We start from the raw sequence: 27,938 nt of genomic DNA on the forward strand, positions 1-27,938 counted from the left end.
TGCCTTCAGCTTAGGTAATGATCCCACATCATGAACCCACGGTTATGAGCAGGCTCCTTGCTCAGCAGGAAGCTTGCTTCTCCCTCTTCCTCTGCAGTTCCGCTCCCCTCTGCCCTTGCTTTAGCTCTCTTGCTCTCTCTCTCTCTCTCAAAAAAATAAATATTTTTTAAAAGATTTTATGTATTTATTTATTTATTTGTCAGAGAGAGAGAGAGAGAAAGCACAAGCAGGCAAAGGCAGAGAGAGAAGCAGGCTCCCTGCTGAGCAAGGAGCTCCACATGGGACTCTATCCCAGGATCCTGGGATCATGGCCCGAGCTGAAGGCAGCAGCTTAACCGACTGAGCCACCCAGGCGTCCCAATAAATAAAATTTTTAAAAAGGAAAAACAAAAAACCACAAAACACTGTTTTTAATCATTTAATTTCTTGTTTTGAGTAATAAAAGACAAATGCCAGTAGGAGCTATAGGAATATTGAACTCATATAATTCCTCCCTAAACAGTGTCAGACGCAGAAGGTAGCCTGCAGTCATTATACCTTGTAAGCCAGAAAGGCATTGAGGGGCACTGGATGAAAGTGGTTGGGTGTGGGCAGCTGCACATACTAATCGTATTCACCCCTCAAGGTTCCAATTGTCTCGGTGCACACAGATGGAAAACCATTGATGCTAGATAAAGATTGCAGTTTTTAGAGTCAAATTTGCAGCTTTGCAGTAACGAGCTGTGTGATTTTAGATAATTTTCTTCACCTTATTAATCCTCAGTTTCTTCATCTATAAAATAGAAATTAAAATTCTTAGTTTTTAAGGAAATACGAGAATTGAAAATCAACCAAAATTCCTGACAAGTAGCCATTCAGAAAATGAATCTTCATATTTCATGAAGATGATGGCTCTTATGAAATCTCTGCCACCTTTGTTGGTTATTTAACTATCAGCCAGATGCTATTCTTGCTACCTCCGTTTATCAAAAAATATTTGGTGTCCATAAGTTCCTATTCTCTGCTTTACCTACCAGAGTACTTTATAAACATTAAGATTTGAGTAAATGAATGCATGAATGAATAAGTTTGTTAAGCAGACCCTTGAAAACGAAAATGGAAATGATTTGAGGAACCTTACATGGGACAGATAAAGCTATGGAAAATTTTTTTATAAGCAAGCATAGTTTCTTTTACCTATGGAAAAAAAATCAGGTTTTTATCAGAATTTTTTTTAAAAAAAGTTATGTTTCATATTCAAACATGGTGTTAACACTAGATAAAACAGATTTTTATTAAAGCCTATTTCATGCTAAATCTTCATAATAGACTCTGATATTTCAGAGAGAAGTTTGAAATAGGAGCCAGAAATGAGGGTTTAAGCCTGCCATTTCAGTTCAGTATTTTCAACTTTAAAACAAGGTGGTTGGACTAGGTAGTTTTTCTGATTCCCTTATTCATAGATTCTATGATCCTTGCCAAGATACTGAAAATATTTTTCAATGCATTTCCAAGTGGACATGCTCAGTGGAAAGCAGAATATTCTCTAAATATATCAGGATCCGAGCAACTTTTTATGATCCAAACCAAGGCAGGCAAGGGATACTATTCTTTGGAGTTCACATTCTTTTAGAATAAAAGCAAGCAAAAAACCATAATATTATATAAAGAATATAAGTCAGGGCAATGTGATAAAGCATGAGTGATGAGGGACAAATTACTTGAATGGACCAGAGAAGTCTTTCTGAGGGTATGTCTGAGCATGCCTGGAAGGAGGAAAAGAAAAGTTGCATGCCCAATCATTCAAAGATTAATGGTGGAAAGAAACCTTGCAAAAAAAGAACCTAAAAATGTCAAGTCCTAGAGGCTGGCTGGGCTTAGCATGACCCAGAGAAGAAAAAGACCATTTGGATTTATAGTAAGGTAAAGGATAGAGGTGGAAAAAAAACTTGGATGAGTTAGATTGTGGCTAGATCATAGAGAATTTCATAGATTGTAGAGCTATTAAGAGTTTAGATTTTAGATTTTATTCTAAGTGATTTGGGAAGTGATGGTACCAGATTTATGTTATTAAGCCTTGCTTTATGAAAAATTCACATTTCTTAAAGCTAGATTTTTTTTTTTTTGTAATGGTGAGGTCCTGAATCAAATAAAAAGAAACTTTTGTAAATGGATGATTTCGTATTAAAAATCCCTTCCAAGTATCTGCAGCTATTGTATTCACAAGCTCTAATCAATACTCAAGAACAGGTTATAACGTCGTTTAAACGAGTCAGTTCCTGGCTGGCATAGTCATTGCCAGCATGTTCATGCGTTCCAGTTGTTTTTTAAACTGCATTTTACACTAGGGGAAATTGCACACAGTAAATGTCAAGGATTCACTAGGGGCATTACAGTTTCTGAGGCATGAAGCTAATACATATTTGTCTCATTACTGTCAGCCGATCAACTTTATTCTGTGGATGGCAAGAGCTCGGAGCTCATAGGAGATATAGTTACAAACGACCTTTGGGAGGTCATAGGGACCACAACTTCTAAAATTCACAATAGTGTCATGTCATTAATAAGAAACCAGGGAAATGATGTTCACAGACTTTTTGATACTTGACTTCCTCATAGAAACAGGTGTGTGTTGGGGGGGTGTCGCATTTTTTAGCTCTGATTCATCAAACCTTAAATTGAAGACAACATAGAGCGTTTGAGTGGGCAGCTTAACCCACTCCTGTGGTTTCCATATTGCCCAGCAATTTTCCTGAGGTAAACATGTTTTGCAGGATCATCAGGCTGTTAATAGTCTTTTGCTTGAATCGTTCCAAAACACAGAGGGAAAAGAAAATCCTGATTTCTTGGTGAGGGCAATTATGCGTTATAGGAATCAGATTTTTTATGTGTCCAATCTACATGGGTTTATTCTTTATATTTTTAACCAGATTTCCTGATTTTTGGAAGAGATCATGTTATGTTCTTAATGTATCTTCATTTTATTTAAAACTACAATTTTCAAAATCTTTTCCCCCACCCCAAGGTATTTAGTGGTGAAAAGCATCTACAGGTAACTTTTTAAAAATTGCCCGAAAACATATTCATAATCATAGTGTATAATATATCATAAACTTTCAATAAATAATCATTACTAAGGAAAATAAATAATGTGAGGGATATCTTCAATTACTTCTGTTTAGTTCTATTCTACCTAAATACTACTAAGAGACTCTCTCTATTCTATGCCTTCCTCTTTGGCCATGGCTCTACCACCTATGCAGGGGAGATTCTAGGCAGGGGTATTTGTGGCATTTGCCAGTGTTCATGGTATAAATACTCTACCATGACTGACAACAGAGTCTTGGAAGACTCCTGAAAATTGTACCATTGAAAAATAAGCAGAAGAGATAAATTTCACAGGGTTACTGCTCAAGAAAATCTTGTGGCAAAAGGCAGGCAACTACAGGGAAGAATGCTCTCACAGGATACACAAAGGGGAGGAAAACTAGTATGACCCTGAGCACAGGCAGAATGACAGTGGTCCCTTGAATGGTAAAGGGACTCTGGGCATTGGATAGGTTTCTTTGTAGCTTCCTGTTTGTGACTCTGAAGAGTTCCCTTTGAGACAGGAGCTGGGCAGTTTCTCAAAGCTAGCTCCACTATTGTCTTTCTAAGGGTAAGTGGGTACATTGGCCTCCCATCTCATGCCCCTTCTGTCTTCCTCTGTCATAACCATTTAGCATCTTGTCAGTTATTGTTCATAGTTAAGTTTTTGCCTTGTTCTTTCAGAATAAGACCCTGACTACCCTTATCCAGCCTCCTCAAAAATATCTAAGTTATTGCACATTAAAATATTCAGTCTTTCACAAGTGTTCTCCCTGATATGGACTTAAAGGACTTACTTTTAGAAGCCAAAACCTTATTATTGACCCATCTTTGTCTTTGATTTCCTCTTATGTCAATCTCATTCTTCCCTGAGGCAAAAGATGATTATGACTACATAAGGAAAATGTCCATATAAAGGAAAGAAGGGAAATCAAAGGTCACATCATTTGGTATTCCAAAATAATATCTTGCTACAAGTGAAAAGCTGGTAATTGAAATCTTTCATATATTTTAAATGTAATATTTTGGCACACTGCCAGAGAAAAATGAACTTAAATCTTGCATAACTAGATATCAAAATAAGGATGCCATTCAGTGAAGAGCTCCCTTACCTCAACTGGAACTTAGTTTACAATTGATAGAAAAAGGAGGTCTCCTAATGCTATCAGTCATGGTTCCAGGACTCACACCACCATCTCTAATCAATGTCAACACTACTTCTGAGCCAGGACTCAACCTCAGACTCTTTGTCAACACATTAGCCACTATAATACTTCTTGAATTTGGCATCGGATATGAAAATATTTGGCAAATCTAAATTAACATATGTAAATATAGTTTTCTTATAGCAAGAAATTTGTCCTCTCTTATTGTTCTTAAGACAGCATTTCATTTTGTGTGCCTTTTTGTGATCCACATAAAAAATCTACAGTAGTAAAAGAAAATGTATATCTTCAGATACCTAAGTCTGGATTTCCAAATGGAAGGAATAAACATCCAGTGATCTTGATAGATATTCACAATAAAGACAAATAATGATTTTTTTTAATGTAACTTTATTTTTTCTCAGAACTCTAGTATTCAGAATTATTACCATGTGTTCTTTTTGGGCAGTTCGAAATCTTATGGGAGAGATCCCTATCTATGAATCAATAAATTTAATGCTTGCTAATTGACAGTTTTAGCCTGAGAACCAGCGATTGGTGTTAGGATTATAGTATTTAATGGTTTTCAGATAACTGTTGGTTAAAGCCATTGTTCTTCAAAAAGTTGTAGCTACTTGAGAACCCAACTTTATATCCATCCCTTTGGCAATATGTATAAGATGTTAAACATATGAAAGCCAATAAAAGCATTGAAAAATGTTGTATGTATGATTCACTGTGCTTTCACCACTCTGAAATAGAGCCCCCATTTTAATGTTTTTCTCAAATCAGTTTCTTTGATGTTTATTCCTGTGACTAGTCATTAAGTTATATACAGCCCAAGAAAAGCCATATTCATGTAATCTCTCAATTAACGAATGTAAAAGTGGCAAAAACAATGATGATTGGATGTTCACATTTTCCAGAAGTTCAATACCTATTATGTCCAACCAAATAACAAACTGTAGTGCGCATAAGTTAAGGAAAAAACCTCAGAGATGTGCCTGCATAATGACTAAAATGTGACTTAAAAAAAGTTTCAGCTGAATAACATTATTTAGATTTTTTTTAAAAACTGGGTCTATAGTGGAAGGGAGACAGGTAACAGTATGGGAAGATAATTCAGGATGGCTCTTTTAATTTAGCAGAGAGAACTCTGCTTTCTGTTCCATGGATTCATTCTAGGACCCAAAATGACAGCAATTTTGCCATTTTCAAATGATGACTTCTCAGAGAACTCTAGTATAATTTTGTCAGACAGTCAGCAGGAAGTGTGAGAGTTTAGGGAGGAGTGCCCAGGAGAGGTTTCAGGGGCCAGTCCATTAACCAATATACATCATATTGACTCACATTTCATTGGAGAGAACTTAGTCATACAGCCACACCTAAGTACAAGGAAGGCGGGGAAATATGGTATAACTCAAGCCTTATTTCCAGCTAATTAGAAAGAAAGAAAAGACAGATCACGGTTAGCAGTAGCTCTACCATTGGGTAGTAGACCAGATGGGAAATGAGGTACATTCTGCCTAATTTTGTTAACCTAGTGTTTTCCAAACTTAATTTGCCATGGAATCTCCTTTTAGAAGACACATATTAACATTTTTTTAAAGAAATGCTAATCTAGAGGAATGATTTTATTCTATATCATTGATTATCATTCCCTTAACACAGTTGCAATTTCTGTTAAAATTTATGTGATGAAGCAAAACTCTGGGCACTGCAGTGTTGAAATCCCTGCATTTGTATATTCTTATCAATGAATGTCACTTTCACTCCTGCAGTTTGGACAGGTTTGGCATTAAATTGTTGGAGGGCTTCACCTGCGTTAGGAATCACTCACTTATTTTCATCCAGAGATTTCATATAACATAGATAGATACTTTTCTTACTATCCACCAAAAATAACAGCACTGAAAAAAATGACAGAACACGGTTTTTGAAGGCATAATATAACCCACTGCTGGGAACATGTCACTGGAGGCAAAAGCATTTAGATCTGCCGGCTGGATGCTCTTCTGATGTTTCTCCTTAAATAACTTCATTATTCAATGAGAAGTGTTTTAATTATTTAAGTGACATAAAAGATGAGGTTGTAGTATTTATATCTAGATTGTGTTTACTTATTTTAAGTCTTTTCTGTTTATATTAGAGTTGTAAGCACTTAACAAACCCTATCTCCACATTTAGAGAAACAAAAGGTTTCTATGTCCTGAAAGTTTCTGTTTTTTCCCAAAAGGATCCCTGTGATTCCTCTTTTGCTATCAAATATGGTCGTGGCCTTGCTAAAAGAACTCTGTCCCTCATCTTTGCAAAAACATTTACTTTTGTTACTGTTGCTTGTTCATGGTGCACTGATATTTACTGATAATGGATTTTCCCCCACCAGTGTAATGTACTGTCATTAGGGATTGCTCTCATCATGACAATAGATGTAACAGTAATTAATCAACACCTTTCTCATTACCTTTATTTAGTGTGCATCATGTATTAGGCACTGGAGAGTTTTAGGCACAAAATTTCACAGCAAACCTAATATAGGAATTGTAATCTCTGTGTCATAGATGGAGAAACTGAGGAAATGTTGAATTTAATATTCAAGCAGTATTAAAACAACAGTAGAAACACAGTTGAAATGTTTTTGAACGTTCAAGTCAGGATTTTTAACAGAAGTCTGATCGACTTCTAGTTATGTGCTTCCTTTTTGCATTATCCTGTGTTCTTTCTAATGCAGAGTTGATAGATTTGAAGACACATCTATCCCGTTCTTTCTGTACTCCTACTATCTTTATGTAGAGGTTTCGGTTCTTAAAATGTAAATTGATCTTAGACTGTGAAGTAGTGAAGCCTTGAATTTAAATTAGCAATTTGTATATGACATGGAAAACATCATAGAGAAGAAGAAAAGAATGAGAATATTCATTTTTACCTCAGTGGCAGATGTGAGAGAAATCAGTATTGTCTTGAGCATTCACAACCACAGAAGAGTGCTAAGCAGGGACATAACCCTTAGGGACAGTGATTAGTAGGTCATTCAGGCTGCACGCCAGGGGCTCCATGTACTTTGCATTCCCTGGAGTAGGAGGGAGCAAAACTCTTCAAAGGAAATGCAGACATCCTGTTTACAAGTCATTGGTGTCCCAAAAGGTGTGGCCAGGAATTGTGTCAGGAGAAGCAGAAATAAAGAGTAAAAGAGGATAAAGAAAGGTTAACAGAAAGAAAGAACACAAGGCTCAATTAAAAACATTAAAATCTGTATGTACTGACCAACAAATAGATAATTAGTTGAGAGAGAAAGGAAAAATAGAATGGAAAAGGGGAGGGGAGGAATGCTAGGAAAGGATAGGATGAAATGCACTTCTATGCTTCCCCTGTCCTTTAATTACACACATAAAAATTAGCTGAGTTCCAATCTTACATTTACCAGTTATCATTCTTATACTGCAAGCAGCAAAAAGTGGGTAATGGTTAAGGTAAGAAAAAAATAATAAAGGAAGTGATGAGGGAAGGCTAGAGCGGTATCCTGGTATTTCAGCACACAGAAGGAACAACTCAGGACCTATAGTCCATTATGCATCTGGAGCAGAAAGAGCTCTTGGACTCTGGCAAGTGAAGAGTAATGAGCCTCTTCAAGCTGCCGACATTGGGATAAATTTGCTTCAGCCATTTTCTGTCCTGAGCTATTCAATTAAAGATGCAAATACCCTTGAGTGTTGCCTAGGTCCAGCTCCTCCCAGGTCACAAGTTCATCACTTGGTAGGGAATGGGAAGGGGAGGCAATGCACATTAATGGCCGTTTCCACAAAGCCAAACAAAGTAGGGAGGGGTGGCTTCTTAAAGGGAAATCCTGGTGGTGGTAGGAGAAAGAGTAAATAGATACCAGGCAGGCACTGCCAACTGAGGTCTACCATACCACACAGCCGTGCCAAGCCCAAAGATCTCAATCTTCCAACAATTCCTGTGAGGGGGATATCCGAAAGAAATTACACTGGATGCTTATAGAAAATGGCAAGAAAGATTTTATTCAAGACTACTACAGCAGGAGAAAGAGGTTGGAGTCAACTCCACTGAGACAAAAAGCAGAAGTTTTTTTTAAGCACTGAGGTAAGCTAATGGCAAAGTGCTGGACGACTTTAGGTGGGTGGTTAGGCAGTGTGATTAGGCCATCTGTGTTTGTTAATTGGTGCTCATTAAAGTTGGGTTCCTACCCTTCCCCAGAGACTGGAAAGGAAGGTAGGGGCTCTATCTTATTCAGTTGCATTTCAAAAGAAAAGATCCCAAGTCCTGAGAAAGACATTCCTGCGTAAAGCTTGCTGAGATTGGGAGAAGATTTACATCTAAAAAGGGCAGGGAAGAATTTAAACTAGAATGTTATTTCAAGTAACTGCTCTACAGAAAGGGAGGTCAGGGACTTAGAGTCAGAAATAAACTTGTCTAACGTTTAATCAAGCTGAGGGAAATGCTCAAGTGTTCTTGGTCGGTAATCCTTCACTCTGTTGATTAAAACCTATCTCTGCTGCTTCCAAGTCCTGCTCCTGCACTTCTCCAATTGTCTTATTGCCCCGTGTGCGGCTGCAACTCACTCTGGTCCTCTCCTCTCAAAACTCCCCAGAGCAGCAGTGGTGTGCAATGCTGGTGGACGTGCCTCCCCTGGAAGACCTGCAGGTAAAGGCAGGGAACTGCAGCCGACTGGAGGGGAGGGGGCCGCTGAAAATTGACTGTCAGACAGCAGTACTTTCGAAGTTACACGCTCGTTATACTTTCCGAGGAACTTCTCAGGGGTTCTCCTAGTTCTCCTAGTTTAGGCCCTAGTCTACTGTCACCTTGTTCAGCACCCACCCGTCCCCATCTTTCACTCTCTGGCTTCTTTGAATCCCAAGGCTTCTCTTTCCTGAAGGGTCTTCCCCTCTTGCCTCCAAGGAAAAGTAGAAAATTCCCAATGCATTATTATGCAAAGCAAATTGCCCTTTCTTAGTTTCAACCTCTTCAAGCTTGGCTAAGCCTCAGGATTTATCTGTGCGTATTTAAATAAGAAGTTTCCTAAACAAAAGAACTTTGGGGCCTGGTTTCCACAGGGAAAGACGAGCAAACTTCTTTCCTGGTTGTTTCTTTTTCATGCCTCAAATCAAATTCTTCTGCTCGGTTCAAAATCGGAATACCAGGGCTTTCATCTGAGGATATAAAAGACGAAAGGGGAAGAAAAAGGCAATAAAAATTTTAGTTTTTCCCTTTGCCAAAAAAAAAAGTGGAAGGCTTATTTATTTATTTATAATTTGAAAGAAAGAGGGAGAAAGAGAGAAATAGGGGCAGAGCAAGAAATTCTTCAAACCAAAATGATTACAATGGACATAAAGCCACTGGGACTGTGAGATTTATAAAATATTAATTCTTTTATTTACCTACATATCTTAAATTTTTTTTGTTTTCATAACTAAAAAGAATATGATACAAAGCAAAGATGGTAATGAGGTGCTCAAAACATGATACACTGTCATTGATAGACAAACAGATATAAATAGAGAATTAATACTTTGTTAGCATCTAGATCATAAAATGCCTGGGTATTAAACACCGTGTGAAGATTATTGACTAGCCAAGTGACTGAATAACGACCTAAAAAGCATACTATGGGGAATACAGAAGACTGTTCTATATTACAAAGTGAAAAGATTTAGACCAGAAAACAAAACAAAACAAAAGGCTTAACACCACAGCAAATATTCCTAACAAAGAACATAGCTAAGATATGAATATAGAAGACCTTACTGGTTACGGTATTACTGACACTAGAAGCACAAAATGTTGCTCATGAGCCATATTTGGTCTGTAGGAATATTTAATTTGCTATGCAATTAATAAAAATTGTTACTTTACACTTTTGATTTAAGAGTACAGCCTTTGTAAAATTAAGATCCACTGTTTTTTCTTTTAATTGGGAAATACAGCCATAGGTTATATTTATATAGTACCTATATAGTAACAACTGGCTAAATACCATTACTCCAACGTAGACCAGGCAGGTGGCAGAGCGGTAGTGTGGCATCAGTCCCTCTGAGTGAGGCAGATGTTCAAAGGACAATCTTTTCCTCTCTCTCTCTTTCCTCTAGGGAGGTATGTCCTGTGTTTTCTTGGAGACTCAGCCGCTGGAGAACTCTATGTGCCCTGGCTCGGGCTTTTTCCTGCGTTTGGCTTCTTACAACTTTCCCTAAGCCACTGGCTTTTAGTGGTCTACCTCTGTTGGGGTCACTTGGCAGGTGATTTTTCATGGGCAGCATTCTTTCAAGTTACTAAAGTTGGCTTCCTTCCTCAGAGTCCATGTCTGGCCTTTCTTGTGCTATCAGCAGAAGGGCATTTGCTTCGCCCCTTCTCCTGGTACCTAATCTTGCTGGCCTTTGGGTGTCTATAGATATCCCTAAGCAACAGAAAAGGTTACATTTTCTCCTCATTGGAAGAAACTGGACTCTTTCCTGGTGAATATGCTCAACTTGTGAGTATTTTTCACAGCACAAATATAGTTACTTGATCAAAGTACCTGTATTTGGTCTCACCTTAACTCTCTAGCTCTTGACCCACAGATCAGCTGTCTCTTGTTCTTCTGGCAGTTGCTTCAGAGCCCACTGACTCCAGAAGACACAAAGAGTCAGAGGAATTATGACTATTTCCCCTGTGTATTTGAGCCACAAGAGTCTGGCACAAGCTTCCTAATGAAAGAACAAAGACCTGAGTGCAATTCATTTAAGAATACAGGACGCAAAGAAAAGTCTTGTTTGCAGAAATGATGATCTGTGCCTGGTTAACCACCTAAGCCACTTGTGCTGCTACATAATAATGCACCACTTCTCTGTTGAGTAAAAAGTTGAGTTGAGCTGGTAGAGAAAAATGTGCCATAGCAAATTGACCATGAATAAAACAAATTTACAAGTTTCTCCTGGGTGTCTGATTATCTAAAAATCTGCCAGGAAATTGAATTGCCTGTCAGCTGCCTAAATTATTTTACTCACTGCTATTGAAATTCTTGGTGGGGTAGGTGTTTTAAAGGAAAAAATAGGAAATGAGTTGGAAATGATTGATCAAACTTGAAAATAACTGTATATAGAGATGCTTCTTTCATGTAACAAGGACACCTTCCACTGCGTTCTTCTGTCGTCCATCCAAAGAAGAGAATCAAAGACAGAAGACCCATTTTAAATGGTACAACTATTTTACCTGAGGTTATTGATTTTTTATGTGATACTGAGAATTAAGTATTATAATCAATCTAGGATCTGACTATATTACTCATCTATTCCAAAATTAAGAGTAAAATTAATCCATTAATGAAATATAAATTAATGAAAAGAGGTGTAGCGTAGAGGGTGTAATAGCTCTAAAGCACACTATATTTGGGTTATATTGTTCAAAATCCACAAACAAGCTTTTTGTCTTCTTCTTCTTCTCCTTCTTCTTTAAATGGTTCCATTACCTTCTTTCATTACTTGACTCTCTCTTGAGGGCACTATGTCCCTTCATGGTTGCATTTTCTTTCATATGTCTTGTCCCATGCATGAGACAGATGTCCCTTACGTTTTTCAATGCTGCTCTCAGACCAATACTGCTTTCTCACATCACCCTAAAAATTCCAATTTTGAAACTCAGGTAATCAGATTGCATCATCAGCATTTCTTATTAGTGCTGTCAATGACAGAAACCTAGGTCAGTTCCTCCTGTTTTTAGGTGACTTTACCCCATGGTTCAGTGTCACTCTCTCCAGAACTACTCCTATCTTAACTCCTGGTGATAGATGCTCCTTTTAGCACCTTAGGTCCTCATTTTTTAAACTAATCTTCTTCCAAGGTTTGTATCTTCATCTGACTTCAGTTACTGAATCTCAAATTCAGACCTTGTGACTATGTCCTAGTCATACCTAATCAACACCAATAACTGCTACCTTTTGATAATAACAATTATGTGCACTGGGTTCTTCAACTTCCACCTTCAATCTCCTTCTAGCACTCAGCTCTCTTTAATAACACTAGGACCTCCAATCAATGGATTCTGTCAACTTCTGACTGTTCCTCATCATTTAACGTCATTACCCATCCCCCTTCTCCACATGTAAATGTTATGGTCAATTGTTATAATCAGCCCTTTGCTAATATTGGCTTCCATTCCTCTTTCACCTTATACTCAGTAAAACCAAAATCCTATAAAAACAAAACTTCCATATTTGCACCTGTGCAACTTAAATGCAATGGAGAAAAGCACATGACCCCTCTGACTGGTCTCATTAAATTTCACAAACAAAAATCTCAATTGAGACTATAATGGTGCCAGACATTGGTAGTTTAACTTCCTTATGTAATGCTTCTCCCATTTTCTTAGTTAGCAATTTCACAGCTTCTCTCTTGAATACTCCAGTATTCCTTTCCATACTCATTCCCACCTGATGATACTGCTTCTTACTTCTGACGAAAGAATATCTCCACATACTCCCTCTACCTCATCTACTCATCTGCTAGTGTTTGTACCCTGTATTCTATCTTGTTGCCTGTTACCATAGTCTTATAGGAGGACAATCTCTGATTTGTGTGTTAGATCCTACTGCTGCCTTCCTTATTCTCTGTCTCCTATTTTATTCATATACCCACATCTAGTTCATCAGGAAACTTTCACATTTCTACCTCCAAAATATATCTAGTATCTCATCATTTCTAATCACCTCCAGGGCTACCATCCTGGCCCTATGCACGACCACCAATATCTCTCATCCGAATTACTGCAGAAGCCTCTTACCTATTCTTCTTTCTTCTGTTTTTGTTAACGCATTCACTCCTCTCCCACTATTCTCAAAGTTCATTGCTATTCATGTCACTCCTCTATTAACACTCTGCAATAGTTTCCTGTTTTGTTTAAATGCTTTCATTGTTAAAATGGCCTAAATGACCTGCTTCATTTTCTGACCTCTTCTTCTATGCACCCAACCCCCCTACTTACAACTTATACCTTGGATGCCTCCCTCCCTGGAATACCTTCACCTGGATAGCTCCATAGTAAATTCCCTCACTTCTTTCAAATCTCTTTTCAAATGTGACTTCTCAGTTACCACCTATCCTGATCATTCTCTTTGTCTCACCTGCCAATTTTCTCTCTCTGTTTCTATTGTTTATTATTCTAGTCTATTTTAAAAATTTTTCCATAATATCTGTCACCTTCTAAAGAGTCAGATACTTTATTTACTTGTTTGGGTTATTTTTTATCTACTTTTTTAAACTCTAGAATATAAATTCCTCAAGGTTAGGAATCATTATCTGGTTTGCTCACCAATATGCCAAAGTGGTCTAAGGCATATGGCAGGAGATCAATTAACATATGTTGAATCTATAAACACTTTCTTACTGCTGGCACTCTGTAGTATTGCATGTTCAACTTTTGTTGGTTTGATTTATTTGCATTGTAAACATAAGGATATTCATATTCCTTTACCATTTAGTAAGTTGAGTAGCATTTATTTTTCTTACTACAATTATGCTTTACTTTATATGCCAGTTTACATTTTCTTAGGTTAAGATGTCTTAATTTTCTCTTGTTCTCACTCTTCTGCTTAAGATTTTTACCTACCATATAACTTATATTGTCTTGAAATCTCTCATTGGTCCTGGGTTTGTTTGGCCCACCTTATAGACTATCTATCCATATAGAAGGGATCTTTGAGATAATATACTCTAACTACTTTATGCCTAGGTGAGAACATTATGGCACAGAAAGAGGAATAATTTTTATTAGTTATTAATGATAAAACTCAGGTTCAATTCTCCTGGTACTATTCTCTTTTCACTATAAGCCAAGGTAACATATACACGACTCACTCCATCTTCCCTCTGCCATGGAAGAATAAGGAGGCATAAGGAGGAGTAAGGCAATGGTTTTGGAGGAAGTGGGTTGTAGAAGTAGGGACTAAAGCACAAATTCAGTCTTTTTTGAATAGGAGGAATTCAAGACAATAAACTCCAGACTATCTTTCTTGATATCATTTCACAATAATGGTAGAAACCAAGCTGAGACTCAGAGGACATGGGAGAGACCCGATGACCTCTCTAATGCTAAAGCATTGTTTTCTAGGTCATACAGGAAAACTTAAGTTATAGAATGCAAGATGTATGATGCCTATTATAGGGCAAAGTATTCTAGGCTACTATATGACTGATAGTTTCCCTTAAGCCATCATTAATTGAGCCCTTCCTCTGTGCTAGGTGTTGGTGACCTTAACTCTCTCAATACCTGGGAATTAGATACTACTACTATCCTCATTTTACAGATGAGAAAAAGGAAATAATAATTTAGTAATTTTTCAGTTGTTACGGACGTAGTAAGTGTGAGCTGAACATAAATTTGAATACAATCCACTCTGTAACAATGCCCTCCCTACATTCACTAAGGGGGTGTGGTTAAGACTGTGTAAGTATTTCCAGTTTCAAGTTTAATTTCATTTGAGAATTGAGACAGGAACAAACCTATCCATAGGGTGATATGAACACATTGATAAGGAAAAGCTAGAGTAAGTAGGGTTACAAATAAGGTGGGATGATGGTAAAGAAATCTTTATCTTGTAATTCCTCTCAAGCTATACAGTTTTGAATTCTTAAGATTATTTTGAATGAGACTCTTCAAGATATGGGGTGAGACCTAAGTGATATTAAAAGTAACACTTTCCACAAATACCATTTGGTGTCTGTGATTTCACTAAGAGAGGCAATACTTAATATTGCCAATAAATAAATAAATTTTGGAACATCAGAGAACTTTTGAGGGTGACATGTGTCTTCTAAAATCATTGTCCTTCGTCACAGAGGGACCCATCTAATGAGAGGTACTGTGTTCCCACCAGAAAAAGCAGTTGGTTGCACATCAAACTGAATGTGGAATGATAGGGTTCGCTGAAAATTTGCCGGCCTGGCAGTGAATTAGTTTTTCCGTGTCCTCAGGGATAGACCGCCCTGTGAGAATTTGAACCTATCAGTTAGCTGTCAAATTTCATTTGACACCTCATCCAAAATTTAAAAGGGGCTGCCATCTGAAGTCAGAGATGTTCTTGGAGGAAAGGAAAAGGCTATTTCTTTATGGGCTAGCAGAACCGAAGCTGCCAAGTGCTTATACTGAGGGCAGCAAGCTGGCAGCCCTACACGAGCAAACTTCACAGATAGTATGGCTTCCTAATGTAAGCAATTCTTTCTCAGACCCTAAACTCATTTTTCCCCTCTCTCTTTTAGACAGAGGGTCCCCGGAGGCACGAAATCCCTCAGGGGACATTTAGCACAAGTGGTAGAAATGCTGCTGGAGTGTCAGTCGACAGAGGTTACAACTTGTAACTCTGCTGTTTCTTAACTGCAGTTGAGTTTTCTACTCTCTCCTTGTCTTCTTCTGGGCATTACTTTTTAATTTTACCCAGAATATCTTGTATGCCCACCCTGCCCCATGAAATGTGAAGTTTTCATGTGTCTTTTTATGGGTGAAATCCGTGGTGAAGTCGTTTCTGCACACCCTATAGAAGTGTTCCTCGCTGGAGAGCCAGACACTCAGACTTGGCTGACAGATCACCCCCTGAAGCTGATGTTCTCTAATGCCCCCCATGCCCCACTTTCACTGGATCCCGCTAACTGCTTTAAATGGCTTCTTTGAGTGAGGGCTTCAACAGTTTGGAAACTGCCCTGAGACAAGGACCCCTTGATGGGTTCATGATTGACCTCTTGATTATCCATGGCCATTCGAGGAAGATTAAAAGGGCACGGCATGAGAGGAACATTAGCTGCAATCAATCTGCTGCTCCCTTCTCCTTCTTCCTTTCTCCTTCACATAGACTGATTCATCAAAGGACATTTGCAATGCCTCATTTCAGAGATCCTGGCTTCAAAGCCAGGCTTTATTTTACAAAGAGAAAAATACTAAAGTCTCTCGCTAGATCCCTTCAGGGCCAAAGGAAAAAAAAAAAATCATCCTCTAATTGTCATATCTATGCTGGCTCTGGGGGGGGGAAGTACATATGTAAGGGCAATCATTTGAAAAGAATAAAGGAAAAACTGCTCACTTTTGTTTTGTACCACCTTAATTTCTTTGTTAGTTTCTCTGTGCTAGTCACCTGTACCAAATCTGGACTCTTAGAAAACTACAGAGGGCATATAAAGGTTTTAATTTAAACATTAGCTTCTTAGGTAAATGAAGCTAGGTTCCTGCCTTTGCAATCTAATTCACACAGGGCCAATTTTATTCTTGTTCCATTATTTCATCGAGCTTCTGTGATCATAAGTCTCCCTTTGAAGTTGGTTGGAACTCTGAACACAGATAGATTCCCCGGGTCTTGGAGTAAAATGAGTAATAGATCTGTAACCTCACAGTTCCTAAGGCTTGCTCACTTTCTCTCTCTCTTTCCCTGTGGTCCTCATTCGCGTTCTGGAAATGGCTGGAATTTGTATAACTTCTGAAGTTTGATTGGCCGCACAACTAGTTAAATGGTAGGAATTTGGGTGAACAATAAAACATATATGTACAAAACAGAAATTAAACTGAAGTTGCTTTTTTTTTTCCTGGTTATCATTAGAGAGAGAGAGAGAGAGAGATAGTGCGACAGACACAAAAACAGAGTGAGGGGGAGGGAAAGAACATTAAACTGAAACTAAACTTTATTTTCTTTTTCAGGGTATCTTTTTAGATAGATTGAAATAAATAGATATCTATACTGTATCTGTCTCTATCTATCCATCTATCTATTGAGAGAGAACCAAAAATAACCATAATAAACCAAATATAACCAAATAACCATATACAGTCCCCTACAATATGTGACACTTTTGAGGAAGTGATTGGTTGAGAGATCACAAAAGCTAAATTTCCACAGCAAATATAATCATTCAGTCTGTCTGACTGCTGGTCCCCATTTCCTCCCATCTCTGTCTTGGTGAGCAATGCCACAGCTGATGTGATCAGTAGCCATTACTGGGGCCTTGGTCTCCCCAGCCCCACACAAACTAATGAAGGCAGCAAGTTCATTACGTGCTCTTATGATAGGAATAAAGATACATCAGGGTCTGGTGAAAAACAAATCATTCACACAAAAGTCTAGAATAGAGTGCCAAACAGTTCCAGTTTACCCAAATCTGAATGGTTTTTTGGTATGTGGAACCTCAGTGCTAAAACTGCGAGTCTCTGGAAAATAAGGGCAATGGATCACACTTGTCTGAAAGCTTAGATTGTAGCACCATTTCTTGTGCATCCTCATTACTGACCTCCACTTCTTTTTTCTTTGAGTGGATAGGACTGGAACAGAGACTTTAAAATTGGCAGTCAGAGGCCAAATCCAATCCACAAATCTGTTTATTTGGGCCACATCAGGATGTGTGAGATTTTGCACGTTTATTTTTCTTTTACTGTTGGCGTCTTGAAGGGTAGGAAGGTAATCTAACAATGGGTCCACATGTGTATCGGCAACAGTAGTTATCTGACGTCAAACAGCATCTACCCATACAATATGGGCAAAATGTATATTTTCACTCACTTACATTAGCCACACAGCTCCTGTAGACATGGAACATGCAGACCCTGGACCAGATCAGTGATTGTCAACAAATCTGCTTGAGGCCTACCACCCTTTGAGCAATAGCCCTTCAGCCAATTTGAGGAAGAAGGGTTGCTTCTAATTCTTAGGTGTGCCCACATATTAAAATCACAGTAGCCTTAAAAAAAAAGAAGATCCATCTTCTCCTTGAAATCCCCCAGTGAGACTTAATAAAGCTTCAAGGATCTGGAAGATCTCCTGTAGCTCTAAGACTCTGTTAACTAAAAGGTGGAAATTGCCTATTTTTCACCTCTCGTTGAAAATACTTGTTGTTTTATTCTTTTAATCACTGAAATACTTCCCACTTAAAATATGTCAGAAGTATAAGCCGAACCAGTTTACTCTGATTGCAAATCAAGTGTTTCCTCCAATATGCTTTTCTGAATTGGGAAAAATGGGGCTCTTAGAGATCAATATGTGGCCTTCTGCATGTTGTGATCAATTGGTGATTAAGTGCAAACGGTTTAGCTTAATTTGCTTTGAAAAGCTGTGCTTGTGCTGATAAAGTGTAGAAGTGTTTCTGAGATGAGATACAAGGAACAGATGTTTAGTATAAAATATTGATAGCACAGAGCAGAGATAAGCTTGGTATTTAATTTGTCTTAATATTTCCATTGCCACAAATTCAACAGCTTTTATCTTAGTGGGTAATTACAACTCCCCCCCCTTACACCCCCCCGGCATAAGATAAGATAGACTTTTTCCCATTTTCTGTCACATTTAAACTCTTTATGCCCCCCCTTTTTTCTGTGTTCTTTTTTTCTTCCCCTAGGTCCTGGTTTCTTTATTTTAATTTCAGTTGCAATCTTCAGTTAAAAGATTAGAGAACTTGTTTGTAAAAGTTGACATTTTCCTTGCCTTAGAGTTTTTAGGTTATCTATTCATGTTATTCCCTAAAAAGGAAGTGCATGTGTTAGGATATAGGTTGGCGGCTTCAGAAGACTACAGACCATAGAGAGTCAAACAACAGAGGAGTTTGTTTTGGTCTTTCTTTTCATATAACATTCAGGACAGGTAAATGTCTCTACTCCATGTAGTCATTTAGGGATCCAGACCAGGCTATAGGTTTTGACCTCCTCACTGTATAGCTTCCTTTACTGACATACATCTCATACTCCATTTCTTAGTGTTTTTCAGACAGTTGGAAGGGTTTGGGGACCAAGTGGGTAAATCCATGGCAAGCGACTTGTCTTTAAGGAAGTTACCCAGAAGGTGCATACGTTAGTTCTATTCTCTTATCATTGACATTTTGTAAACATGGTCATATCCAACTGGAAGGGAGGCCAGAGAACAAACCATTTTATCAATGAAGAAAATTGATCTTCCTCTTCTAGCAGTAAGGCAAAGCAAATCGCTAAAAAGACCTCCTTCAAAACTCAAGCATCATAAAATAATATTATTATTGCATTGCTGGAATAAAAAATATGAAGGAAATTGCCAAAGGACAAAGGAAAGAGGAAAAGAAATTAAACAATGAGCAGAGACAAAGGCTGTGAGCTGTGAGCACATATATTGGCCCTCCTGGGTGGATATAAACCTCATAAATTTTTAGGATGAAGTCAGAATAGGACTGGACTAGGCCCAAGTCAGTAGTGACCCTTGGCTCATGGAGAAAGCTGCTAAATGAAAGAGAATATCTGAAGAAAAACATGAATTTAAGCATTCAACTATTCCACAAATAAGAACAAACACAGACTTCCATGCAGATATTCCCAAATGTGCCGGAAATTGAGTGGCATGAGAGTGGGCAGACACAATAAACAAAAGATTTAGACCTCCAACTTTGGTTCTCACAATTGTAAAACAGAGACTATTAGATGACCACAAATATACATAAGATGTGTTAATATATAAAATATAAGATGGAATCACAAAATAAGGACCAAAAAGACTATAAAAAAAGAGCAGAAAGATCTGAAAAAAGAACCGAAGAGAATTTAGAAATAAAGAAAACAATTCTTTTTCTTTTTTTTTTTTTAAAGATTTTATTTATTTAGGGGCGCCTGGGTGGCTCAGTGGGTTAAGCTTCTGCCGTCGGCTCAGGTCATGATCTCAGGGTCCTGGGATCGAGCCCCGCATCGGGCTCTCTGCTTAGCAGGGAGCTTGCTTCTCCCTCTCTCTCTCTCTGCCTGCCTCTCTGCCTACTTATGATCTCTCTCTGTCAAATAAATAAATAAAATCTTAAAAAAAAAACGATTTTATTCATTTACTTATTTATTTATTTGTTAGAGAGAGAGTGAGAGCAGGAAGCAAAGCGCAAGGGGTGTAAGAAAGAATCTCAAGCAAATTCTGTGCTGAACACAGTGCCCATGACGGGGCTTGATCTCATGAGGTTGAGATCATGACCCAAACCAAAACCAAGAGTTGGATGCTTAACTTACTGAGCCACCCAGGCGCCCCAAGAAAATTATTCTTTATTATTTTAAGATTTCATTTATTTGTTTGTGTGGGAGGGAGGTCAGAGAGGGAGAGAATCTCAAGCATACTCCTGCCTGATGAGGGCCTTGATCCCAGGACATTGAGATCCTGACCTGAGCCAAATCAAGAGTCAGATGCTTAACCGAGTCACCCAGGTGTCCCAAGAAAACGATTCTTAAGGTTTCCAAACAAACAAAAAACTCAGAAAATATAACAACAAAGTAACAGTAACATGTATGTAAGACCAAGGCTAGTTTCTGTATAGAGATAGGAAGTAACTCTGGGCCACACTTCATTTTTGGGGATCTCAAGTAATTTTCATGTGGGTCTTGAATATCACATATTGTTTTATGAAAAGATTTTCCTATGTCTCATTCAAGGAGGTGAAGCAAATTCCTTCTTAGTAAGGCATTTTCTCCTAAAGCAACCCAAGTAGACAATTTTTTATATTCTTACCCAAGAAACAGTTTTTGATCTTTAGAACTGCATCTCCATTTCAGAAGAGAGTATTTGCTTTACATTTGCATACCTAAAAGGCTCAGTTAGATGGGTTTCACAGAACAAAAGAACATTCTGCCTAAAGAAATAGGCATTGAAGTTTCTGACACTTAAGAGTTAGAAATCACTTGGCTGCTTTTAAATGTCATTTTCACTCTTCCACCCTCAAGTTTATATCCATTAGGGCTTGAAAAATCATAGGGTCAGAAGGCAGGAGGACACTCCATAGCCTTAGTTTGAAGCACTGGTCATATCACTTGTTCTCAAGAACACTTCCTTGTTCTCAAATCTGGTAAACCAGAAGACTCAAGTTTAACTGTGAGCTTTTCCCTTCTATTCTACATGGTACAGTTATGAAACTGACCAAAGGGTGAATGTGGGGATTATGTTTTAAAGGAACAGTCAGAATAGTATTCCTTGTGCAACATTTAGTAAATGCACTCAGAACTAATCACTGTTGACTCTGTCGGATACTTTATCACCTTAAAATTACCCCTGAATAGTCAAATAGAGATCATTGATCTTTCTATAGCTCTTTGTATTTACAGCATATCAAAATTGTATTTTGTCAGTTTTCTTATTTAATCCTCATGATCCACTCTGCTACAGGGTTTATTATCACCCTTAATTTATAGAAGAGAAACTGAGACTGAAGGCATAGCTAATAAATTTACGAACCATGACCTGAGTCTTTTTTTTTTCTCCCTATAAAATCTGTGTTATTTACATTACACAATGCTCTCTGCTTTGCATATAGCAGAAGTGCTTAAGTATAATGTCTTTTTTGAAGAAGTGTAATTCATAGTTTCTTTAGTGACTCTTCGCTGTCCAGAATAAATAAAAGTTTATGGATAATGGGTAGTTACATACAGGAAGTCAGGAAACATGGTGGTTTATGTAAATCTCTGCAATTAACCAGCTGTGTGACGTTAAGCCAAACATATAATTTCACTGGGGTCCAGGTTGCTTATAAGCATTTGAAGGCTTTTTTATTTGTTTTTGAATAGATGATTGATTACTAGTAGTTCTTCTGGTTAAAAAAAAAATGTGCACATATTTTATTTCTAAAATATACGTTCTTTTTAAGTTCAAAACAAGTCATTTCAATATCAGTATGTGCATGTGTGCTTGTGAGCATGTGTGCTTGTGAGCATGTGTGCATGTGTGTGTGTGCGTGTGTGTGTGTGTGTGTGTGTGTGTGTGTGTGTGTGTGTACCCGTGTGAATTTCTCCTATTTTCTCTCTCATTCAGGCTGCTGTATCAAAAGTACCATAGACCGGGTGGCTTAAACAATAAGCATTAATTTTTCACAATTCCGGAAGCCATGGAATGTAAGATCAGAGGTTTAAGATTTGGTTTCTGGTGTGAGCTCTCTTCCTGGTTTATGGATGGCCATCTTCTCACTGTGTCCTCATATGATGGAAGGGGTAAAGGGGCTCTCTGGGATCTCTTTTATCAGGGCCCTAATCCCATTCATGAAGAATCTACCCTCATGACCTAATCACCTCCCAAAAAGCCCACCTCTTATTACCATTACATTGAGTGTTAGGATTTAAACATATAAATTTTGGGAGTTCAAAAATATCCAGTCCTTACAAAGGATTTTTCTATCTGTTTTTTTAGTAGATGACAACTAATGGTTTTCCCTGTTAAACAAATTCTAGATATTTAGATAAGCACACACACATAAAATATTTTATTTATTTTTAGACAGAGAAAGAGAGAGAGAGAGAAAACTTGTGAGCAGGGGGAAGGGCAGAGGGAGAAGAAGAGGGAGAGAAGCAGGCTCCCTGCTGAGCATTGAACCTGAGATCAGGACCTGGAGATCAAGACCTGAGCCTAAATCAAGAGTCAGACACTTAACTGACTGAGCCACCCAGGCACCCCTAGACATTTATATAATTTATCTTTAAAATATATGTTCATGATTTTTCAGTTCAAAATTAGTTGTCTCAATGTTACCTTAAAAAAAAGTTATATTAATCTGAACAAGTTACATTATATCCCTCTATCTAAATTTTGCCAACTGTTTAAAAAAAGGGGGGGTATTGTACCATATTCTTTAGAAATTCTGTAAGTCTTGATATTCCTATTTGAGCCAAATGAGGTCTGGCTATCTCACAGAAACTATCTTTAAAATATATCACCATTAAAGTATAAAAAAGAACACTTTAAAATACTCAGTTAACAAAAGTTCACAAAATGGAATATAAAATTGAATCTTAAGTGTTTTCAAAGCTGGCACTGATATTTTATTTAAACTTCACAAAAACATAATTTGTTTATTTATTTTTCTTTCTTTCCTTTTTTTTTTTTTGGTAGAAAAGATAGAACTTGTTCTTTCAAAGAAAAAGAAGGCTATACTTTTATCTAAAGCATAGGGTGTTTCTGAGTAAAAGTTTTGTGATAAAATGGCCACAGACCTCATTTAGTAAATTTCTTCATCTCCTCAGCAATGTCACTTGCCTCCATGTGACTTCATTATTTTCCTCATCTCCCCCAATGAATCATATTAATATTAACACCTGATTATCCTACATTGAAGATCTATGAAGAAAATGGGTGAAAAGTTTGACAGTAACATTTATTTAATGTAGATTAAAACATTATTTAATGACTTCCCAGAAGTCGAAGAGGAGGGGATTTCCTTCAGTTTATTTGCATCTATGCTCCAAATGATTTTTCCTTGTTTCTGATTTGGTGAGAAATTTCTCATGTGAAATTTCAGGTGAGCACAGTATGATACTGCTGCAAACATCTTTGACTTTGGCAATGAAAAATTCAGGCCAGTATTCAGTATTCTAAAAGGGCATTCCTGTGACTATGGAAATGTGCCATACAACTTTCTTCTGTGAAATGGATAGGTATCCATTAATTAGACATTATTATTAATGTCATCTTCAGGCTGCATACTAAAGGGCAGAGTATAGAACTGAGGGCAGGACTGATGACTTTGATGATATATGGACAGCTTTCATAAATTACTTAAAGAAAATTCTCCCTTCTTACCCTATTGCATACAGTAATTAGAAAGTAATGAGTAATTGTGGGAAAAGAGAAAATATACATGGATTAGGTTTATTTCCTGCTTCCTTGCTGTTTGTTATTTTTCTGTAGTGGTGGGAAATCTCTGTGATGTTGCAGTAGGTTAGAAAATCACCTGATTTAAAGAGTATTGTGAACTTTCTTTATGTCTATTTGAAGATCTCCCCACAAAGTTCCCAGGAACCATATTGATATATTTCCTAACTGTTTATTATTTCACCTCTGCCATATTGTGCCAGGGCAGAGTTTTCCAAAATATTTTCTATGATACCCTGACTCTTAGGACAACAAAAAGGCTCTGGGTTCAAATAAGCTTGAGGAAAAGTGTTTAGGTACAGGTAAACATTTCTTATTCTAGAATATCTAAGTTCTTTAAGTGTTTTCTGAGTTTACAACAGGGATATCTCACAAACTTGCATGAATCATATTGTACTCTTTGTAGCTGAATATCAAGTGAGCCTACTTTCCTTTGGAATACATGCTGGGTGTCCTATGTTAAGTGATTCATACAACAGACTTATGCCACTGTTCTTAACTTGAAAAGAACTTTCAGAGAATGGATAAATTTAAATGAAGTTTCCAGGTATAATAATGCTAGTATATCATATGCTGGTGTATGTTATTTCTGTACTAAAAAGATCAACTAAAAATATAAAACCTTTGGTGATAACAACAGATAAAACCATCTTAATGTATGCGTCCTTCAGGTACTAACATCCATCTTATAAACTAAATTTCTTTAAAAAAAAAGATTTTATTTATTTTATTTGAAAAAGAGAGACCACATGAGTAGAAGGTAGTAGAGACAGGGGCAGAGGGAGAGGGAGAAGCAGACTCCCAACTGAGTAGAGAGCCCAACACAGGGCTCAATCTGAGGACCCTGGGATCATGACTTCAGCTGAAGGCAAACACTCAACTGACTGAGCCACGCAGAAACCCCTAAACTAGGTTTCCTAATGGTAAACGCGCTGTGAGGGGCTGGTCAATAAAATCTATTGCACCTGATTTTTGCATTCTCAAAGACATAGTCAAGTATATGACCAATGCAGTAAAATCATGATGGAGATTGGTCTGCGTGTGAATAAATAATTAGGTGAAATTAATTTACATAAATAATACACCAAATCAATAATCGATTGCCTTGAATGTTCATAACAAGAAATAGATTGTCAAATTTATATATTTAGAAGATTGCTTTAGTGAAAAGGTAATAATGGTTTAGGATTAAGAATTCAAATATTATGGGGCACCTGGGTGGCTCAGTGGGTTGAGGCCTCTGCCTTCAGCTCAGGTCATGATCCCAGGGTCCTGGGATCAAGCCCCGCATCGGGCTCTCTGCTCAGCGGGGAGCCTGCTTCCTCCTCTCTCTGCCTGCTTCTCTGCCTATTTGTGATCTCTGTCAAGTAAATAAATAAAATTTAAAAAAAAAAAGAATTCAAATATTATGTTTATCTGTTAGCAGATGGAGAATATTGAAACTAGGTATCTTTCTTTGCATTTTTTTTCTCAGTATTCTTGTAATAACACCATCTCTGAAGAAAAGATGTTGCTATTATATATATGTTTATGCCAGAAATTTTAGGGCATTGTGTTCCCTTGAAAAGTTACCAAAGAAAGGTTGAGTATCCTTCAGGAGAAAGAATGTATAACAGGTATAAAATTTCTATTTACTTCAAAGACATTCAGAAATACACACTTTTCTCCTATATAACCTAGTCTGCACATCCTTAGGTCACCTGCTATCGTACATGCATTATTCACAAAGTACACTTCAGTACTTTTTTTTTTTTTAAGATTTTTGTTGTTTATGTATTTGAAAGAGTAAATGAGCAAGAGAGAGCACAAGCCTGGGAAAGAGGCAGAAAGAGAGGGAGAAGCAGACTCCAACTGAGTGGGGATCCTGATGATGGGTTCAATCCCATCCAAAGGCAGACACTTAACTGACTGAGCCACCCAGATGCCCCAGTGCTTTTGTTTTTAAGGCCCTTAAAATACAATGAAATACAATGAAAAAAAAAATCAGAATCCCTAAATTTTTAACTCAAAATATATATACAATTATCTGTATTATTTTAAGGCAGGTTACATTTATTAAAAATTTTTATCTCTGGACTAGAGTTTATATGTTAGGTCTATTGTGTTCAGACATGCTATCTGAATAATTTCTGCCTGGGTCAAGGAAGCAAGACCCAGTGAAAGAAGGAATATAAAGTTCTTCCTAGCACAGTGCCTGGCACACGGTTCACCTTCATCAATACAGTTCTTACTGCTGTTGTCCACTGACCCGCTTTTCGGCTCAGTTTTCCTTTGCCCATGTGCAGAGTTGAAGGGAAAAGAAATTATGAAAAATGTGGTAGTGGCCTTTTCCTGTTTCCATCCTTCAGCTTTAAAGTTCGGAAGCTTTTATTATCATTTCAAAGATTTGCTCTTCTGTCTTATTTCAGGAAAACTTTTCTCCGTAAAACGAAGTTTAACTCATTAACTGTTGGAAATATTTTTAAAACTTGTTTAATGAACTTGAGATGTAGAGGTGAGGTGTGGTCTTTCTTTTGCATATTTTGCATCTATAACTCACTCAGAATTATTCTTACAAGCTGCAGCCTGGCAAAGGGAAGGAAGGAGACTGTAGAACTTGAGATCTGGGCTCTACTTTTCTCCTGCTGTGCAACCCACAGGATTTGCAGAGCTTCTCTGATATTTACATCTGTTGAATGATGGAATTTCTTTAACAGCCAGTTTTTTTTTTTCAAATTCCAGTTCTTAAATCTGATGATATAATCCCTCTAAAACCCAGTTAGATCTTTCCAGAGAAACCGTAAACATTCCACATCCTCAGTCTTCCCTATTTGACTACTTTTAAGGAAAGTGTCTAAAATCAGTAGATGATTCAATTTTGACATTAATATTATATAAAATAATTAACAACACTTACCCTAATGATAGTTTAGGTTGGCTTGCCTATTTAATAATGATTATATTGTGGCTAATCTCCCATCCAAGTACTAATCAGGCCGACCCTGCTTAGCTTCCAAGATCAGATGAGATCGTGCCTGTTCAGGGTGGTATGGCCGTAGACTCTTGTGGCTAATCTGATGAAAAGCTGGTAGGACAAAAATATCTAACTTTTAGGTAAATGTCAGCAAATTACAGATTACTGGTTAAACAGCACCAAGCTGGAGTGCTGTAGTGTAATAACTTAATCTCAAAGGGTGCACACCTTTCATTTTTAGTTTCCTTGCATAGAAAAGACTTAAGGTCATGATTGCCAATTGAAATTTACAAAAACAAACTGCTGTTTCTCTGCAAAGTTACTTTTATACATTCTTTGCAGAAAACTATAGTGTAGGGATAACAAAGACACAGGAATCTGTTAAATTATGCTGATTTCTTTTTGTTTCATGGAACGTGTATGTATATTCTGAGAATAGAAAACTCACACACAGCACATAACCTTTTCAACTTTCCATAGATTAAAAAACACACTGCATTGCTTTATTGCATTTTCCTACAACAAGGGACATATTTCAGCAGAAAAGGGCAAACCAGGAAATTTACTCATGAAAACCAATTTATATAAGCATATGAATAGTCTAACTATTCCCATAGATGTCTGGTATTCATCTTTAGAACTCTTGGGGACACATGAATAATCCTTAGTGCAACTTCAATTTAGCCTGTGTTTAAATATAGAAAGCAAATGAGGTTGGCTCAGGATTTATTATTATTATTATTTTCTCTCTGGTATCAAGTCAACCAGTGTGATGGCCTGTGAACTCTTTCAGCATTCTCTCTGCAAAATCAGAGTGTGACAAGGTGTCAGCATTGACAGATCAGTAGTGGAGATTGAGCAGACCTGAATTAATAAAGGTCAAAATTGTCAACAGGAAGAGTGTCCGGTGGCATGTGAGGACTTGCTCCTAAACAGCATTTGAAAAGCAAAAAGTGATTCCAGAACAGAACCCAAGGCACCTAGACAAGCCAGGAATTTCTGAGAATCTTCTCTAAGTTAAATACCTATTCTAAAATTATTTTTAAAAGTAGCCCCCCTCCAACACACACACACACACCCGACCCATTTCTTTTCTCTTTCAATGCTCCAAAACATCTCAGGTCCCAAAATGACCCAAGGTGTTAAAAGGAAAAAATGGCAGTTGGTGAGAACACAATCCCCATGTCTCTCTATA

This window comes from Lutra lutra, chromosome 5 (genome assembly GCF_902655055.1).
Source record: "Lutra lutra chromosome 5, mLutLut1.2, whole genome shotgun sequence".
Taxonomy (NCBI): Eukaryota; Metazoa; Chordata; class Mammalia; order Carnivora; family Mustelidae; genus Lutra; species Lutra lutra.